This window comes from Marmota monax, unplaced genomic scaffold, assembly GCF_021218885.2.
Source record: "Marmota monax isolate L192 unplaced genomic scaffold, Marmota_monax_Labrador192_F-V1.1 WCK01_AAM20220418_F8-fsc00024, whole genome shotgun sequence".
NCBI classification, from domain to species: domain Eukaryota; kingdom Metazoa; phylum Chordata; class Mammalia; order Rodentia; family Sciuridae; genus Marmota; species Marmota monax.
In genome coordinates, this window is record NW_026695224.1 from 9582401 (window position 1) to 9595198 (window position 12798).

At 47.8% G+C, this 12798-nt stretch overlaps 1 protein-coding gene across 1 annotated transcript in view; it reads right to left on the reverse strand.

Annotated features, from left to right (window-relative positions):
• Positions 1–12798, reverse strand: part of LOC124086753 (uncharacterized) — a 28495-nt gene that overhangs the window by 3307 nt on the left and 12390 nt on the right. The gene's annotated exons all lie outside the window — the stretch shown is intronic.

Consider the following 12798-nt stretch of genomic DNA (forward strand, 5'->3'; position numbering starts at 1 on the left):
AATGTGCCTGGACCACCTCATCTAGGCTATTCTCAGCCAAGCGTTGTCCTCCAGCCCCCTCCTGTAAAGAATGCAGCCAAATTCAGCATCCACTGGTCTGAGACCATCCTGAAGTCAAATGAGCCAAGGTACCAACCCCCACACATTACAAAGGGGTCTATCCCATGGCTCTGCAGGGACATTCTGTACCCCAGCTCTCTAAGTCCCCTCCAGCCCCAGGAAGCCTTCCCTGAAGATGCTGGCTCACTCATCTGCCCCTTCTCAGAGGGCCTACACCATGTCCTACCTGAGCCCCAGAAACAGCATGTCCCCATCCATTGCCATCTCCACTGAGACCTTCCTAGGACTCCCCAACCCCACATAACCTCTGTGTCACTTGGAGTTGTGGAGCTGGAAGGGTTAAAATAAAACTGCAAGTCCTCTCTGCATGGCACTTGGAAATTACATTAGTTTGGGGAAGGTCAGCTGTAGAGGACCCCCAATACACAGTGGATTGAAGAACACACAAGTTTATCTCCATCTCTGCAGAATCACGATGGATGCTATTGAAACTGTGTTGATATGCCCCTGAAGCCCCTTACCATTTATGCTCACCAGCCTGACTTCTTGTTTTTATTATTATTGTCATTTTTAGTTGTAGGTGAACACACAGTATCTTTATTTACTTGTAGGTGTGCCTCACACATGCAAGACAAGCACTTTACCCTGAGTTATGGCCCCAGCCCCCGAGCCTGACTTCTGATGGGCAGTACTTGCATCTTTCTCAGAGGGCTGTCCTTGGCTACTGACGTTCACTCTGCCCACCAGTGCACAGAGGACCAGAGGTTCCTAGGAACTGATGTCTTCCAGGAATAGATGGGCATCAGGGTAAAACTACCCCAGGTCCCTCTGTGCAGGCCAGCGCTGATGGCTGGACTTTCCACCCTTTCCCAGAGCTTCCCTGTGGAAGGGAGCTCTAGTCATCTGCCAGGGTGGCCGGCTGGACAACATGGGCTGCCTCCCGTCCTCTGTGTCACCTCCCCACGTACCTCTGTGCTCATGCCCTCCCAAGCAAACTGCAGTCACTAGGTCCTCTTCTGAGAGGGGCAATTGTGCTCAGCCTGGAACAGGTCAAGTTCCTTGCATCTTCTTGCTCAGCCACCTCCATGCCACCCCCAGCATGTTTTCCTGCTCTGCTTGGTCAAAGCAGACAGAGCCACACCCTGGCTCCCAGGAAGGAAAAGACAGGCCATATGCAGGGAGGTGGCACAACCGCACCAGAGTGAGCTTAGTCCCTTCCTTTCACGTCTTTGGTGAGAATTTGGCTGCGGGGGAGGCTGGAGATGTGCCCAGCTTCGAGTCAGTTAGTAACGATGAGGTGAGATGATCATGGTGGACAGCACACAGCCTGCTACAGAACTTGAATAACACCCGTCCATCTTCTGAGCTCCAAACTATGCCAATGTAAAGCTGCATCTCTTCTAAGGGCTGCTCTGTTGAGTTCCCACAGCACAAGGAGAGCATTACTACCCCCCTTTAGAGATAAGGCAACTGAGGCACTGAGAAGTCAACCATCTTCTCTGAGCCATCCACATGAGCAGGAGACAGTCAGGATCTAAACCTGAGTCTGGCTCATGAATTTTTCTATTCTGTGGTTCTTCTGCCTTTTATCCCTACAAAAGCGTTTTTATCTTGCTCAGTATTATCACTTTGAAGGTGACAGAATTGGGGGGCAGAGAAGGGCAGGGATAATTCACATAGAGAGCAAAAGGCTGAATCAGGCCAGAGCCCAGGGGTCATGGCCGCCGCCTGCTGCTTTGTCCGAGAGGCCTCCTCCAGGCTGACTACCTCTCACAGCTCTGGCCCTGACACAGACTAGAATCACTGGGCTGCAGGAGAAGGACATGCATTCCTTGGGCTCACTGAATCTAGAGCCCAGCCTCACCCCACAGCAGTCCCCTGAAGTTTCTAAGCAGAAAAATCTACGAATCAAGGGGACAGTGGTGGCCCAGCGTCCCTTGTTTCCCGGGCAGCCCCCTCTGTGCTTAGCTCACAGACCTCGAATCAACTCCCTGGCCTCCCCCAGGAGGAGAGGAACATTTATTCTCTTGGGCCTGGCTGTTGTGATGAAGGAACTAGACAGTGAAGAGGGATTGGGCCACCAGGGTCCCCAGATCCTGCGTGAAGCCATCCCTTTGCTGTCGTCAGTGTCAGTTGCCTAGCAACTGCCTTTGGCAGATGGTGGCATTGAGAGCATGCCAATCTCTTCCACAGCTAAAAATACATTCCGACGACAACAGGTCTATTTTAAAAGACACAATGCGCTCCTAACGTCTTCCCTTGTCTGCGAGGAACTGTGCTGGGCCAGGGCTCGCTGGGCTTCTGATCCATCTGACAGGGAGGAGGGAGCAATCGAGGGAAAAAAGAAGGCACAAGGCCAGGCACAGAGGGCTGCTTAGAACACTATCGTGGGGGAGGAGAGAGAGAAAGCAGGAGGGAGAGAGAAGAAGAGAAAGAAGAAACAGCAAAGTAGGAAGAAATATCTAGTAGCTGGTAGCAAATCTCATTTTGGCCCTGAGTGTGGGGCTACGGAAGAAAAATCATAGAATCATAGAAGCCTGGAGCTGGAAGAGATGCGATCCCATTTCACAGTTGAGAAAGCAGAGGCTCTAGGAGGTTAACGTGAGAAGAACTGGGTCTTTGCCCTGGGTCAGTGTGCAAGAGCTGGGGTCCCAGGGGTGGGCATGCAGCCTCAGATCTATAACTTCTCTTTTCTCCCGATGGGCAAGCCAATCACCCAATACCTCACCAGCACAGCCTCTCTGTTTAATTATCATCATCTGTAACCTTCCCTGCTACCGAGAGTGGCAAGTTGATTTAGGCATGCGTTAGCCATTCATTTATTCCACAAATATTGACTAAGCCCCCACTGCCCTATTGTACCAAGTCCTGAGATAACAGGAGACAAATATACACGGTCCCCACCTCCCGTTGCTACTGGCCACCCAGGTGAGGAGGATGTCGGGCAGGCCAGAACAAGGATGCCCCATGCTGCAGATATCAGAGTCAGATCCGTGTTCAGGTCAACTCTGCAGCCACAGGCCAGCACTTAATTAGGACTGCAAGGTAAAAACACAGGAGGCCCAGTGAAGTTGGATTTCCAATGAATAACAATATTTTAAACATATAAGCATGTCCCCAATATTGTGTTTGTTATCTGAAATTCGAATTTCACCAGGCCACCTGTATTTTTATATGCTCAATCTGCCAGCCTTACTCTTCATATCACTTTTATTCAGTTTCTTCCTCTATAAAATGAGAAAAATAGTGTCTCCTTGTCGAGATTATTCTGTTAATTAAATGAAAAGATGTGCATTGTGACTGGCAGGTAAATGTCCTCTCTGAACAAGTCTTACCTGGAGTTCTGCCAGCCCAGTGATGAAAAGAGAGATGGGTACAGTAGCTATCAGTACAGCCCCTCCCCACCAGGATCTGGCAGGAGGCAATGGGTGTGTGTGGGGGTACCTATCTTGGCCTAAGGCTGAGCCACGGGTTGTGGGGAATCTACAAGTCAACAAATGACTTGGAAAAGGAACAAAGAACCAACCAGACCTCACTTGGAGTGCTGGTCGGGCCCAGCAACTCTATGTCAGCCAAGGTGCTTATTAAAAATATAAATGCCAGAGTTCTACCAAGACTTACTGAATCCAAATGTCCAGGAAGGACCTGTCCCTGAGACCCTACCCCTAGTAAGTCTCTGGACTCTAAAGTTTGAGAACCACTAGCCTGGGGTGCAGGGAGGAATTGCTGTCCCTAGGCTGCTTTGGAATGTGAGGTCCTGGCCCAGATCCTGGAACAGAAAAAGGACATTAAGTGGGAAGCTGGGTGAAATCCAAAAAACCAGTAGTTTAGTTAATGGGATTGTACCAGTGTTAATTTCTTAGTTTTGATCATTGTTCCGTGGTTACGTAAGATATTAACATTAGGCAAAGCTCACTGAAGGGTATATGGGACTCTCTGTACAATCTTTGCTAGTCTTGGGTAAATCTCAAATTATTTCCAAATAAAATGTAAGAAAAAAAAAAGAAAAAGAAAATTAAGCGTGCTGTGGCTCAAAGCCTGCCTTGAGCCTTTCCCTAGTCCCACGGTACAATCGAAGGCCCAGTCTGGCCACTCTGAGCTGCTATCAGTACAGGTAGCTGAGTCCCCCACCCCCAAAACACACACAGAGCACCTGGAGAGCATGGCTTCTCTTCGGTGCCATTCACACTGGGGCTTAAATGTCAACTCGATGAATTACATTTTAATCTGTCTATGTTATCAACCTGGCCAAGGCCCTAATTGGATGCCAGGCACACCCGCTGAAGAGCATGCATAATTAATCAGCCAGGAGGCCAGGGAAGGTCTTTCATCATGGGCCAGGGAAGAAGGAGGGGAGGGAGGGAAGAGGAGAAAAGAGCAGGGGAGGGGGAGGAGACAGAGCAGAAAGGGGGGGGGGCAGGACAGGAAAGGGGAGGCTTAGGAAAAAGGAGAGAAGAAGTTGGAGAAGGTGGGCAGGGGTGAGTGGCAAGAGGTGGAAAAGATAGGTGGGGTTGGGAGGGGGGTCGAAGGGGACATGGAAGGACCCTCCCAGCACAGCACTGGCCATGCAGTCTTTAAGTTCTGCTCCAAGGCTACCTCCTCACCCTGCCCCGGTCCCCCAACAAACGTGGGCCCTCCTTCCCTGGCTCTCCCAAGGCACACCAGGACGGACCTCTGTTACACCTTGACAACTTACAAGGCCCCAGGATGTTCATCAAAACATCTGCCTTCCCTGGGCCATGAATCCTCTCCCCTGGGATGACATCTAGCTCCATGACAGATCACCACTGCCTGGCAGAGTCCCTGGGCATGTATTTGCTGGATGGCTAAAGGTTAGATTTCTAGCTTCAGCCACACAAAGACACTTTCATCACCAATTAGACCAAATGGGATGTTAAGCCCATCCACTGGAGCTCCCTGGCTCTGCCACCAAGCTTGCTCCATCTGTACCCTGCTGTCCAGTGCCACTCAGCACTCTCCCCAAGCCTGCTGTCTCCTTCTCTGGACTCCCATCTGCCAAAACCAAGAGCCACACAGAAAAACACAGTTATCCTGGAATTGAAAGGGAGAGTTCATATTTCTCTGTGCACATGTCCTGCCCGAGAGCCCTACTGGAGACAAGGGTGAGACTCCTGGGTCCTCGCATTCGTAGCAAAAGGAAACTTCAAGTAAGATGCAAAAAGCCAGTTAAGAAAAATTTGATTTAAGCACAGCAATAGTTTACTCCCATATAAGCAAAGTGAAAGAGCAGACTATCTTCAGAGGAGATTGGGGACATTCATTCTTGCCTACTGGGGTTTTATTAAAGGAATATAGGAATTTAACCATTTGTTTGTCCCTTAGTCTATCCATTTATGTCCCTGTCCCTGATTGATGAGATGATTACATCAGAATCCTAGAGACCAGTGTGCATATGGTTTCCAAAGGGAAACCCCCAGGGGTGAGGTGGGTCAAAATCACAATTACTATGAGATTTAATTAAGAGAGTGATGAAGCTAAGGTCACCATCCATCAGAATGTGACTCTGAGACAAGCTGCAGCCAAAGTTTCTTTGTGCCTTTTTGAGTTCATGAGACCCCATAGCTCAGTCTCCTGACTGACATGTCCAGACATTCTGTTTCATCATTCTGTTGGTCTCCTGCAGGGGGAGTCAATTCTGAGTCTCTGCACAAAGCCGGCCACTGTCCTAAGACATGGCTGCTCTGTGAGCGTCAGGTGCCTCCCTTTCTCCTCCCCTGCTCATGACTACCTTCTCCTAATAATAGCTGGGCCCACAGTCCCCTCCCTGCTCCCTGCTTTCATTGGTCCTGTCCAGTTCGGCCTCCCCTCCACTTGGTCTGCTCTCTCCAGGCCGCTATCAACTCCACATGGTCAAAGCCAAGGGGCACTACTTCTCTGTCTCCACCTTCACTAACCTTGACATTCAGTCTGCTCTCAGCTTCTGACACCACAGCCTTCTGCCTTTCCACCTTCTACCTTGGCCACTCCGTGTCCATCTGCTCTGCAGAATCTCTTGCCTTTGGCCATCCCTAGACTGCTAGGGAGCCTCGAGGCTAACTTCTCAGACCTCTGCTCTTCTCCGGCTACTGCTTCTAATTTAATAATTTTATCTGGTTCCATGACTTTAAGTACCATCCAATATTAGTGGTTCTTAAACATATATCTTTACCCTTGACCTCTCCTTTAAGCTCCAAGAACAAGTACCCACACGAATGTCTACATTCATTATCTATTGCAGCATATAACAAGTTGCTTCCAAAATTTAGCATTGTAAAACAATAGTCATTTATTATCTCCCATCTTCTGTGAGTTGGGAAACTGGATGCTACTTACCTGTATGAGTCTCATTCTTTTCTGAGGTTACAGCCAAACTATTAGCTGGGGCTGTGGTCTCATCTGAATGCAGGACTGAGGGAAGATTTGCTTCCAAATTTATTCATGTGGTTGTTGGCAAGGTTCAGTTCCCAGCAAGTCCGAAGACTGAAGGTCTCAGTTCCTTGCTGGCTATTAGTGGTTTCCCCCAGCCCTGTCCATGTGGGCCACTCAATAGTTAGCTAACAAAGGGGAAGCTGGCTTGTCTCAGAGCAAACAATAATAGAACAAGAAAGCATACCCAATATAGAAACTACAGCCTCCTTGTAACCTAATCTCAGAAATGACATTCTATCATCTCCACTGAGTTCTATTAACCAGAAGCCAGTCACTAAATGCAGCCCACATTTAAGGGAAGGAGACCATACAGGGCATGAACAGCAGATTGCAATAATCATTGGGGTCCATCTTAACAGGCATCTCAAAAGATGCATCTCTCTAACAGAACTCCTCCTTTTCCTACTCCAAATTTGCTTCTCCCCAAGTTTTCCATGCCCTGAGAAATAGTATAGCAGTGTTATGAAAATTGTGCCACCAACCTGGATACCCTGGAAATATAGCTCCCAGAATCCTCCCATTCTATGGTTCTGGGATTGAGTTGGACAAAATAGGAACTTTTACTAAAAGGTAAGAAGCAAAGGAGCAATCATCGCTTGAAATATCACCATGGTCGGATGCACAGATAGGCAGACAGCGTGTTTTAGTCAGCTTTTTTGCTCCTGTGACTAAAGGACCTGATCAGGACAGTTAGAGAGGAGGAAGAGTTTATTTGAGGGCTCACAGTTTCAGGGATCTTAGTCAATAGAAGGTTGGCTCCATTCCTCAGGGCTCAAGGTGAGGCAGAACATCATGGCAGGAGAGTGTGGCAGAAGGAAGCAGCTCACATAATGATCAGAAAGCACAGAGAGACTCCACTCTCCAGATACGAAATATATGCCCCAAAGCCATGCCCCAATTCCTACCTCCTCCAGCCACACCCTACCACTTCAGTTACCACTCAGTTAATCCTTATCAGGGGATTAATTCATTGATTGGGTTAAGACTCTTACAACCCAATCATTTCTCCTCTGACCCTTCTTACATTGTCTCACATGTGAGTTTTTCAGGGACACTTCACATCCAAACCATAACACAAAGGCACCTGGAGCACCCCAATTGGCCCTCACTTTCCTCTGCTCTGGGTCCACCTCATCTTTCCAAGTGCTGACCAACGTTCACCCAAAGCCCATCTCCAGAGGTGTGGCTGTGGGTCCAGGGAAGGAGCGGCTGCACAAAGGCAAAGCGTCCCCACCATAACCCTCGTAGTGTCACCTTGGTGGTTGGATCTGTCTGCTGCTCCAACTAGAGTGAGCCCTTATTCCCTAAGAACGGTGATGTTGGCTCTCTTTTAAACTGAATGTCTCCTTCTTAGAAAGAATTGTCCTGAATTGACCACCCAACTCTGTTCTAATCCCCCGCCACATTCCATCAGTTTCTGAATTCAGCAATCCTTACAGACCTCTTTTTCTGTCCCACACACTGACCCTGAACTTCAGCTGTGCTCTCAGGGTTAATGGTAACATGACTCCTGTAAGAAAGGGGGTGTTCCTTACTTTTAATGGAGAAATGAGGCACAAAGTGAAGAGATGGTAAGATTAAACAGGAGGAGCGGGACCTGACCCTGGTTCTGCCTGACTTCTGGTCTGTTCTTTCCCACACACTGTAATGCCTCCTCATGCCCGAAGCTGGAGTTGGCAGTTTCTCAACCTCTCGGTCTCCGCCTCTTCATTTGGAGACCACAAGTATCTGAGACTGATTGGACCATTATCGAAATCCAATAAGCTTTTCTCCCGGTTCACTTCCCTACCCCTACCGAGTCTCAAAAGCCAGGCTCAGTATCTCCATTGAGGGGTCTCAAAAGCCAGGCTCAGTATCTCCATTGAGGTGGATCCCTAGTGTGAATCGAGGACTGAGCAGAGGGTTCCACATCTCTTCTCCAATAACACATGGCTGACCACCATTCACCCAAACAGTTAGTTACTGTTACTACTCCCGGAGCCTTGGCAGCACCCTGCAGGACCCTTTCCACCCGACTCTCATCAGCTGGGCTGAGACCCAACTCTCAACCACATACAGAACCTATCACAGAAGGTCCAGCTGTGCACCAAAGCTTCCCTTGGGTGATGCCTCCAGGGTGACTGAGTGGTTCCCAGGATGGCAGGCCTCTTCTCCCACATGGCTTTCCATGACTTCTAGGGGGCTGCTGAATCGTCCCCAAGGCCCAGCTGGAGCTCTTCCGAGGTTTGGACAAGACCTGAAGCCACTTTCTCTTAAGAGAGAAACAGACTGGCAATCCAGCAGGTCAAAGGGCTACAGAGAAGCCACTGTCATTTGGGTGTCCCCTGCAATTAGTTTCGTCTCCATTACCTCCTGGTTGAAGCCCAAGGTCCTCATCCATAACACCCAGGGCTCGCTGGAGCCTTTCAGTCAAGGTTCACTTCCCAAATGCTCGGATCCAATGTCTCCCTGGAAGATAGAAGCCCTTTGGCCCTTCTGACCCTCAGCTCAGAGCCCTGCACCCTCCTGGTGACCTGTCCTCACCTCTTTACCTGGTTCCTACCCTTGTTCAAAGGCACATATTGAAGCCAACCAGCTACTAACCACATATAGATGGAAAAAAAAAAACCTTTGTGAATGATTTTCTTTTAAGATTTAGAAAAATCTCTCCTTTTTCATCAATTTGCACATTCCAAAAATGTTTTCCCATCTGTTGTCTCATTTGATCTATCAAAAGTTATTAGGTGGGCTGAGCATGAAGCAACCCCACTGCAGAGTTGTGGAAATAATCCTAGCTGGCACATTTTGAGCTCTTCCTCTATCCTGACAGTGTGCCAAGCACTTTCCATGAGTAAAATACACAAAATCCTTTTAAAAGTCATGGCAGTTAGTTACTGGCATTACCCCTGATTCTCCAGAAGAAAAAATAGAAGCTCAGATATATTTAAGTAATGCTTCTTGTTCTTGAACAAATAAGTTTTCAAAGCTATGACTTGAACCTTGATCCCAAACTCCAGTTAACTTCTAAACTCTACCCAATCACAAAAGAAGACCTGGGAAACAAAAAAGATTCGCCCTCAACACAAATGCTTCTTGTATTCGTCCATTTTCTATTGCTATAACAAAACCCCCTGAGGCTGGGTACTTTATAATTTTTTTTTAAGTTGATTTATCTCAAAGACTTGGAGGTTAAAAGTCCAAGATAGGGCAGCCTCATTGTTTGGCCTCTGCTGAGGGCTCATGGTACTTGGCATCTCAAGGCTAGAACTCATGCAAGAGCAATCACAGGGGAGACAGGAAGCCAGAGAGATTCAGGGACCAGGCTTGTTCTTTTTATAACAGCCTGTTCCTACAGGAACTTGACTGGATCCTCTGAGAGCTACATTAATCCCCTCCAAAGACAGCACCCCAGTGACCTCATCACCTTCCAACAGGCCCCACTTCTTGAGGCTTCCACCAACTTAACATTGCCACAGTGGGGTCCAGGCTTCCGGTCTATGAACATTCAGGGGACACACTCAAAGCCTATCTGAACCTTAGCACTTCTCACCTATTTATCACCTGGGGCACCTGTAAAAATATATTCAGGATATTGATTCTGTAAATCTGGGGAAAGAGCTGAGATTCTGCCTTTCTAGCAAGTTCCTAAGTGATAATAATGCTGCTGATCAAAGATCACACCTGGAGTAGGTAGGCTATGTTCCGCACTGCCCCGGGGAGTACCGCCACCCTTGTCTTCCAGGTGGGATCCTCATAGGTGGCTAAGTTCTTGTATTAAGCAAGTAAGTAGGGCCCATTCTTGCCATTTCAAGTGACCAAAAGTCCAGCTGAAATTTTGGTTTAAGACAAAACAGTAGTTTAATGACTCATGTTTGAGGAGCCCTGGCTCAGATATGGCTGCATCCAGGGGATCCAATGAAGAATCTAGATTTGCTCTCTCATAACTACTCAGCTTTGGGTTTCATGTTGGCTTCATTCCCAGGTTCTGCCTGGTGATAACAAAGGCTTCTAGAAAAATGAAGACTCAGTGGAATGATCCAGGCTGGTGAACTGTCCTCCAGGCTTGAAAAGACAGAAGCCAGTTAGGGGTAGCTATTGAGTCCCTCCTAGTGTAACCTCCAACACGGGAAGATTCTAGGTGTTCCATCATCCCCTCTCCTGGCCATGATGTCCTGGAAATCTGAATTGACTTACAATATTGATGCTACGAGGCAGGTTGAAGCCACTCAGTGACAGAGCAGGTGGCCAGGAGCCCATGGCTGGTGGGGTCTGTGAAGATCTCACACACTGGGACCAGGGCTCACCTGGGTGACAGTTGAGGAGGTAAGTGGATCAGGGTGTGCACCAGATGGGAAAAGATAGGGGTCCATCCTCCTAGGAAATGTCTTGGGTTGGCCCCAAGGCACCACCAAGTTAGACCAGGAGATGCTTCCCATCTTCCTGGGAAAACGGTTCCCAAGCAGCCTCACCAAAGAAAGTAGGCGCTTGGCTCCCAAGCCTGGTTGGCAGGTGCACTGTGCAGATGGGCTGCTGACAGCACACCCCTTTGCCCCCTCCCCAGAATCCTCAGGAGGAGGAGCGAGCAGCAGGCCTGCCGCACACACCCCTCCGCCCGCACCACACAATCTGGCTGCATCTCTCATGTGCACCCCTCCCCCACTCTATGCTCTCGGGGCCTCCATGCTCCCCACAATCCCAGGTCATTGTTTCCAAACCAGGGCAAGGCTCCAACAGTATGGGAATGCCAGAAATACTCAGCAACTGAGAAAAATAAAATATTTCCACACAGTATTTTTAAAACTCAAAATTGATGCCCCAAATGCCCCTGATGAACCAATTTGTATCAATTTTAATTTATTATTAAAGATAACATGGAACAGGGTAAGAATTGTCAAGAAGAGCAAGGTTGGGACAAGCAAAAGCAGTTCTAGATGCTGCCCGTGTCAAAAATGTCAGTATTATTGTTCACGATGAATTTCTAAATTATTTTTAAATTTTTTAAATAGCACACGAAAATATTACTGATCTTACGTCCTGATACTTGGTGCCTGCTTGAATTCTGCGGCTGAATTTAGAGCCTCGCCCTTCTCAGTTTGGACTCCGTTCTGTAAAAGCCAGCTGGGTCCTGACACCCACCCTCCTCAGCCCTGCAGTGGCTGCTGCAGTTTTGCCAGGGTACAAGCAAAACTCTCCGTGGGCACTCGAGTCCTCACGGTTGGTTGCTCCATCCTGATCCCTAGAGGGCACATCATAGGATGTAAGAGCTGTTAAAATATTGAAATACTTTCTGATCCTGAACACTCGCATCATAAGCCTTCTCCAGGACCCTATCAGAAGTCCCCACAACCCAGCAACCGAAGGACCAGTGCCTGACCAACTACAGTCCCCAAATGCTTGTCCACACAACATTCTCGTCCTATGCCAGGGTCCCTTGCCCACTCTACTCCAGTCATTCTGAGTATGTTGCTCCATTTGGCGCTATCCAGGTCCAAACCACCACTATCTCTGGCCTGACCCACTGAAACACAGCAGCCACAGTGACTCAACTAAATTGTAAAACAGATTCAATCACCCCCCTGAAAAGACTCCTGTCTAGGAATTAAGGCCACATTCTTTACAATGGTCTGATCTTTTTCCGTCTCTCTCTTTTTTTAATCCTTGACTTTGCTTCCTTCTCCTCTCCTTTTATTCACCCCCATCTAGCCACTCTCACCTTCCCACCTCCTCAAATGCTCCAGAAAATTTCTCACCTCAGGGCCTTTGCACTCGCTGTCCCCACTGCCGGGTCTGCTTGCTCCTTCACCTGCTTTTCATTTCTTTGCTCAGATTTTCTTCATAGTGAGGCCTCCCTGACTAACGGATTTAAGATTGCAACCCAACGCCAACCATTAGAAGGCATTAAACCCAGTATATTTAATGCCCTTTACTCAACATTTTATAGTATTAATCACCTTTTAACATACTGTATAATTAACATATTTGTCATATCTATTGTTATGGTTCTGTATTTCCCCAACTCAATATAAACTTTGAGAGCACATAGATTATTATTTTGTTCACTGATGCATTGCAAGTATTCATTAGATACTCAGTAAATATCTGTTGATTGGATAAATGCATTAAATAAATGAGTATATAAAATATGTCATCACTCTGGGCTTATAGTAGGTGCTCAATAAATATTGGTACAGTATCGATCCACAGGCTAGACTCAGAAATGAATCCCACAGACTAAGCCAAGGGATTAAATGTGCAGAAAGTGCTAGCTCAGTGCTTATTGCAACTCTGCTTTGAAAGCTATGTTCTCTATCATATTTGTCAGGGTTCTGT